The sequence below is a fragment of the Struthio camelus genome, chromosome 2, assembly GCF_040807025.1.
Source record: "Struthio camelus isolate bStrCam1 chromosome 2, bStrCam1.hap1, whole genome shotgun sequence".
Classification (NCBI taxonomy): Eukaryota; Metazoa; Chordata; class Aves; order Struthioniformes; family Struthionidae; genus Struthio; species Struthio camelus.
The window spans coordinates 150,827,418-150,833,867 of NC_090943.1; the positions used below are offsets into that span (position 1 = coordinate 150,827,418).

General features: G+C 40.1%; 1 protein-coding gene across 1 annotated transcript in view; it reads left to right on the forward strand.

Annotated features, from left to right (window-relative positions):
• The window catches only part of TMEM64 (transmembrane protein 64), a 58,778-nt gene extending 57,202 nt beyond the window's left edge, over positions 1-1,576 (forward strand). Inside the window, exons 6-7 of the mRNA XM_068933081.1 lie at positions 61-211; positions 1,403-1,576. The gene's annotated coding sequence lies outside the window, so the exon portion shown is untranslated. The remainder of the gene's footprint in view (positions 1-60; positions 212-1,402) is intronic.
• Positions 1,577-6,450: the final 4,874 nt, after the last annotated feature.

The window sequence follows — 6,450 nt, forward strand, 5'->3', positions numbered from 1 at the left end:
GCATCTGAGTTTGCATTTCAGATCTGAAAACCTTCCTAAATATTTATAATTTATTTTTAGGTATAGCGAAGACTCAGAATATGCATTTGCCATCTTTTCCCCGTGTGGATGTGGCACCTTTCCCACCTTCAGCTCTACTACAGGATGCAACCAAGGAAACTTACTGAGCTGGTTTCATTAGAACCATCAACGTATCTTCCATGAATTGAAGGTATTTCTCAATGATTTCATGTTAATTTATACACTGCCATACGTTACTCAGTGAAGGCTAATTGTGGCTGTGTGGGTGGGAAACCAATATACATAGCTCATATGAACAAGTTGTGGTTTTCTTACTTTTACACCTTATTGTAACCAACAAGACAGACTCTCCAGTTTCAGGTAGAACTGTGGTTTACATGTTAATGTAATGCAAGTCCCCAGTGTCAATATGTTTTAGTGTATTTTTGAGGTCCAAATCTTTGCAGAATATGCGTGGGGAAAACAGATGGGATATCTGTGAACTAGAGCAAAGGAGTACCGTGAGCCAAAAGTATCCTGATACTATTACACTGACATAATCCTTTGTGCACTTTGAGAATAAAAATGAAATCCCTAACAAAGGACAGAACCTTTCATGCTAAGCAAAGAGAGCATTGCATGCAAATTACAATAAATACTTTGGAGTTTTCACATTCATCTTAAGTTTTAAGAAAACACCGAAAATGTAGCTAGATCTAGATAACAGTGAAATGAGTAAGATATTCTCTAGCGATTGAACCTGAAGCAGTCAACATTTTGGCTCCTATTCGCAAGCAAAATATATATATATTTTTTCCTATCAATGTATCCTTAGTCTTCGACCTTCACATTACCTAATCTTCCTCCTTCTGGTTAAACACACACAAGCTGTCCCTTGCACCTGTGATGTTCTTGCAGCAGTCCTTTCTATTCTATATGGGGAAAATATTTTTGAAAAGCTATATGATGTTAACAATTATAAATGGAAATCATGTGAACGTTGTGTGTGTGTTTCTGGATACACACCCATATTGTGAATCGATGCTGCGAACCCTGGAAAAGAGACATGGGAGCAGGAGAAAACACTGCTGGTAAACCCTGCCGGTTTACCTAAATCCTGTGAATAGAAGGGATTTTAGATGCCTGGTTGCTGCTCACTGTGAAATGAAGTGTGGAAACAAGCATAAGGTATATTTGGTATGTCAGCACAAAGCCCAGGTACTCTCAAAACAGGGTTTAAATAATCCACAGACCCTAAACGGCGTTCATGAACATGGGTGAGTCTACCTCATTGTTGGTAGAAAGGAGACCATCTGAGACCTTATTTCCCTGCTCGACAGGTTGTTGGCTATCTGTCGTATTTGGAAGGCACTTAGAAACAGCAAGCGCTTTCTTTTTTCAGCTTTCCTTCCTCTGAACAGGGGATCTGTTCTGCGATGAAGAATTACAAGTTAAAGTGGTGTAAAACAAGGCAAATGGCCCAAACCAGCCAACGTGGTTTGAAGAAGTCCGACTATTACCGATAGTTCAGAGCAGCCGCCACCGTGCACGGTGTGAAACGCTGCACCAGCCGCAGGTGCGGGCGCTCCCAGGGCAGACACCGCTGCGGGCCTGACCCGCTGCACGCTCAAGAGCATCCCAGGCACCACCGAGGTGGGCGGCCATGGCGCTGTGTGGCGTCAGCCGCCTCTGCTGCGGGCCCGCGCCGCCGCGTTGATTGGCTAGTCACAGCCACGCCCTTGTGGATCAGCCAATGAGAACACAAGTGGCGTGGCAGCGGCTGCTGTCGGCCAATCAGACCGCGAGGAGCCCGGGGCTGACCGGAGCCCGCCCTGAGGCTGGCTGAGGCCTGGCGGCAGTGGCGGCGCTGAGGAGAGGCCTGCGGACAGGCCCGCACCTCGCCGGCTCCACGACGGCAGCCCTGGCCACCGGTCGACCTTAATCATGCCTGGAGAAACAGCCCTTTTTTTCACAATGTTTTCTGTTAGCCTGGAAGTTGTAAGATTAAAAATGGAAGTGACAGTGAAAACAAATGGAGTATTGCAACTGCTGTGACAATACACTGCGACCGCAGGGCCGTGTTATGCTCTGTTTTCTCTTTACACTAGGCACAGCTTCGCTCGCAGGTTACAGCACAAAATTTCCAAGTCAAAATATATTATTTTTATGTTTTGCATCAGCAAGTATTAGCAAGAAAATTCTGTGGTTTTTTCCTTAGATGACTCATTCTGAAATTAACATACTTTAAAAGTTTTTTTAATTAGGAAAATTGTCAAAATCTGTATAAGGTGGAAAATATTACTCTTATGTCCATTTTTCCCCCACAGAAAATGCTTTCATTGATTTTTTGTTTTTTCTTCTGACCAGGTGTACAGTTAACATAGTTTAGGATCTAATCTCATTAAAACCTGATACTACTCTGAAGATTTAACAGAAGTTTTATTTCTCTTTAATAAAGTAGCTGTGGTAATTCTGGCACCTGCCGAGGAGTGGTGTTTAACTTAGAGCAATAATTTAAGAATACTCATACTAAAATATAGAACAAATCATGTGATTTTGTTTAACCCTTAGAATCTTTCAGCAAAGCTCATGTTATTAATTATTCTACAAATAATCCAGTCTCTTGCTTTTCTACACTTACTGTACTGACTACATTTCCACTGATTTTAGCAGCAGCTAACGACTAGCACACATGTAGACACTGACATGTAGACACATTTAGGAGATCTGAGTCTTATGTGCAATTAATCCTGGTCCTAAGAGCTTCTTTTAACAGACTATTTTATATCCCTAACTCCTCACTCTCAGCATAGTTTATGTCCCTCCTCAAAAGAGAAAGTTGTTCAGTTTTAAATATGTTGGTAGTGCGTCCCTGAAGAGGTGGGAAGTGAATAAGAACTGGCTGACACCCAAGATGAACCCAAACTTCAAAGTAGGAGCTTCTGTAGCCTCCTTTAGGCAGACTGGAGTCTAAAACCAGGAGCGAGTCACTTGTCAGGGCTTCCTGGGGCTCTAAAAGTACAATGCCAGCACAGTATTAAGAGAAAACTTTCTTTTTTTCTTTTTTCTTGATTCTTAAAGAACAAAGCTATCATCTTGCTGAACACCTAAACTGAACTCCGTTTAGGGCACGAGGAGATATGGAAAAATTTTAAAAAGAGAGAGGAAACAAAAGGGTCAAACTTTATTGTCTTTATGTCTTTCGCAGAATCCTGGGCACAGCTAGGGCGTAATCCACGCACCGTCCATTCAGTGACTAGTTCTGGCTTCATCCCCTCCTTTGCCACCATATTATGTTGACAGTGTCAGCTATGGTAGGCCCAGGTAAGCTTTCTCATCCCTGAGGAACTCTGGCCAGGACTGACTAAAGTACTAAAACCCTGCATTTGAAACAATGTGTTACATATTAATCACCCCAGTGGCACAAAGCATATAGAGTAAAGGGTAAAATCAAACAAACCAAAAGAACTGTGAGTCTGGGCCTTATTTATACTTTTAGCATGAGGGGGGAGGGGGAGGGAGAGGGAGAAAGAGTCTGTTCAGGTTATATTTGGCTTCAACATGTTCAGTCCCGTCCAACAGTGCTCAGTAGACAAGAGGAGCACTTGTAGAGCAGTGCTTTTGCTCCTGCGTGCCTCACACCCCTAGGGTACCACACGCAGTCACTCTGTGGGAAGAGGCGTGACATGTCTGGTTGGCTTGTAGAAGCTGTGAAGGGATGAAACATACTTAGAGCAGATGGTGTCTTTGGAAACTGCCGGAACCTAACAAATCTCTACTGACCATACGTAAACTGAGATTTTTCAGAATCTTATCATTTGGTCAAATTGGGTTCCTTTTCTTGGCGTTAAAAAAAGGCGCATCCCTGGCAGCACTCGGACTCTTGTCAAATGTCAAATAAGTGCTACTTGTGAACACAGAGCTGCTTGATCTTCTCAGTAAACAGTCATGAATTTTAAAAACCGTGTAGCATAGGCATAGCATATTTCCCCTAACTACAGCAGTGATGCAATCCTCCTAACTGAAAATTTTCCTACCAAATCCAGCCTGAGGCAAGACCTGATACAAAAAATTTGAATCTGAACAGTTAAAATTTGACACACTTTCAATGAGAAGAAAACTAGGTTGTGTAATGGGAAAACTACCTACCCATCTACATAATTTACTACAAGTAACATCTGTAATACTATTTGATAACATTTTTGAAAATGGACAGTTGCATATTTTGTTTACTCAAGAAAATTAAGACATTTCAGCATCTGAAAATACATTTAAAAGATGGGAAAACAACTACTGAAATTCTGTGTGAACTGGCAAAATGCAAGGTGAGCAGGTGAGTTGATTCCTACTGGATTCCCTTAATAGAGTGTTTGAATCTGGAGTTCTTCAGCCAATTCTTCAATAGGAGTGAGACCAGAAATGTCCAGTGACCACAAAAAACAGTGGAGGAGGGTCACGTTTCCAGTAGTCTTGCATGCAGAATGTCTAAAAGAGTAAATAATAGCAACAATGTTCGTAGTTTAAAAAAAAACTCATTTTCAAAGAGATTTTGATTGTTTTCCACTTAAGATGCTATTAGGTTAATCTTAGATACCCTTTCAGGATATTAAGCAAATTATATTCTAAAGTTAAGTCAGCAAGAATGATTTCTAATACTGATTATCAGATGAAGAAAATAAACAAATGAGTTTATTTAATTAAGAAATAATATGCGTACCTAAACTACCAGTGGGGCATACTGTTTCCTAACTCTATTACCTGTTTGAGGCTTTCGTTTTACTGGCCGTTGGTTACATAACCTCTGGCAATAAAAAAATTAATAGTATTATTCCCATCTGTCTGCCTGGCTCAGCTTTGTATTAGCATGTTGGAGTTTGGCGGGGGTTTGGCCCCGGTGAAAATAATGACCTCATTGTTTATGAAGTGTACTGTAAGATCTCTCTGGAGCTCTCAAGGATGATTTAAATCATTGATCTTTCTTCTATTTCTTTTACCAAGAGTCAACACAGGGTCATAAATTTAGAAGGGGATTCAAATTGTGAAATGCAGTTTCTCAGACTACAGCTTTCATAGCGTTTCTGCTTTTGTGTCTTGACAGATGGGCTGTAAAGATCAGATTAGGGATGAATCTCTAACTTCCTTACCCTAACTTTCAGAATTACTCAGAGAAGAACCAAAGCTCCAGAGCGATTCTGGATGATAAATTCAGAGTGGAATGAGCTTCAAAGGATAATCTATCCCATTTTTCTTCACTAAGGCAAGTTCAGCTATATGTGAACCATTGTCAGAGAGATGATTGTGTAAAATTTTATCAAAAATATCGGCGATGGAGATTCCACAGTCTCGGCAAGCAATAATTCCAGTGTTTCACCACCCCAGCCATAGGAAAGTTTTTCCTCATGGTTTCTCTAAAACATCCTTGATGCACTGTAAGCCTGTTATTCTACTAGCATGGATGACTATGTGTTTCTTACTGTTTCCATTAATATGATGGAAGATAGTCCTAAACAACAAAGCCATACAGTACTAAAAAGGGTTCCCAGTTTGTTTATTTTTCAATTTATTTTCTTGAAAAGGGATCTTTCCATAGTAGATTTGAAGTTTGTAATCTTTGATCTATTAAAACTGTTTGCATTGTGTTACTGTAATAAAAATGGAAGGAAATAATGCATTTGTTTGTCAGACGGCTATATGTAGTAGGCCAAGAAGCAGTTTTGAGTTCTTGGGACTAAGTGCATGTACTGATTGGGTCCTGGTCATGTACCAGTCCTCTCTTGGCTGTGCTATGACTGTATGGTGACCAGCAGAAAGAACTCACTTAGCCTATGCAAGGTCTCAGACATTTGTGTAGCTGTTGTATCAGGAAGCTTGTGATTTTTTTTAATGTAGTGAGGTGAGAAATAGGATTTGGAATGATATAGCTCTTTTCATTTCTCACTTTTTACATCATTTATTAATACAAAATAAGGCTATTTAATCAAAGTATTATTTTTATTTCCGGTTTCAGTTTTTTACATTAAGCATTTGCTGAACTTTCAAGACAATGGGGATGGGGTTGCTTGGCTATTTGGAAAATTTTTCTTGACCTGCAAATTTCTCTTACGTCATTGAAAATTTGCATGTGTTTTATTGGCTTCTTAACTTATAAGATATGTTATTAGTGTGATTGGGTCACTCCAGGCTTCTTGGCAAATTTAATCAAGAGGAACTATGTCTGTGGTCATAGCATGAAGTGTATGTATCCCTGGTGGAGAGTCCTTTAATCTGATTTCTGACATTTCTCTAAAACAGGTTTTTATGTTTCCAGTAGACCTATTTCCTTCTCCTTAAACCTAAGAACTCCTGCTCAAATGTGTTATTCTTTCCTGGACTAAAGTATTTCACATCCAAAGGAAGAGAGAAAGATGACACTAAATTATGTATTTTCTACATTCTTTCTTTAAAATAGTC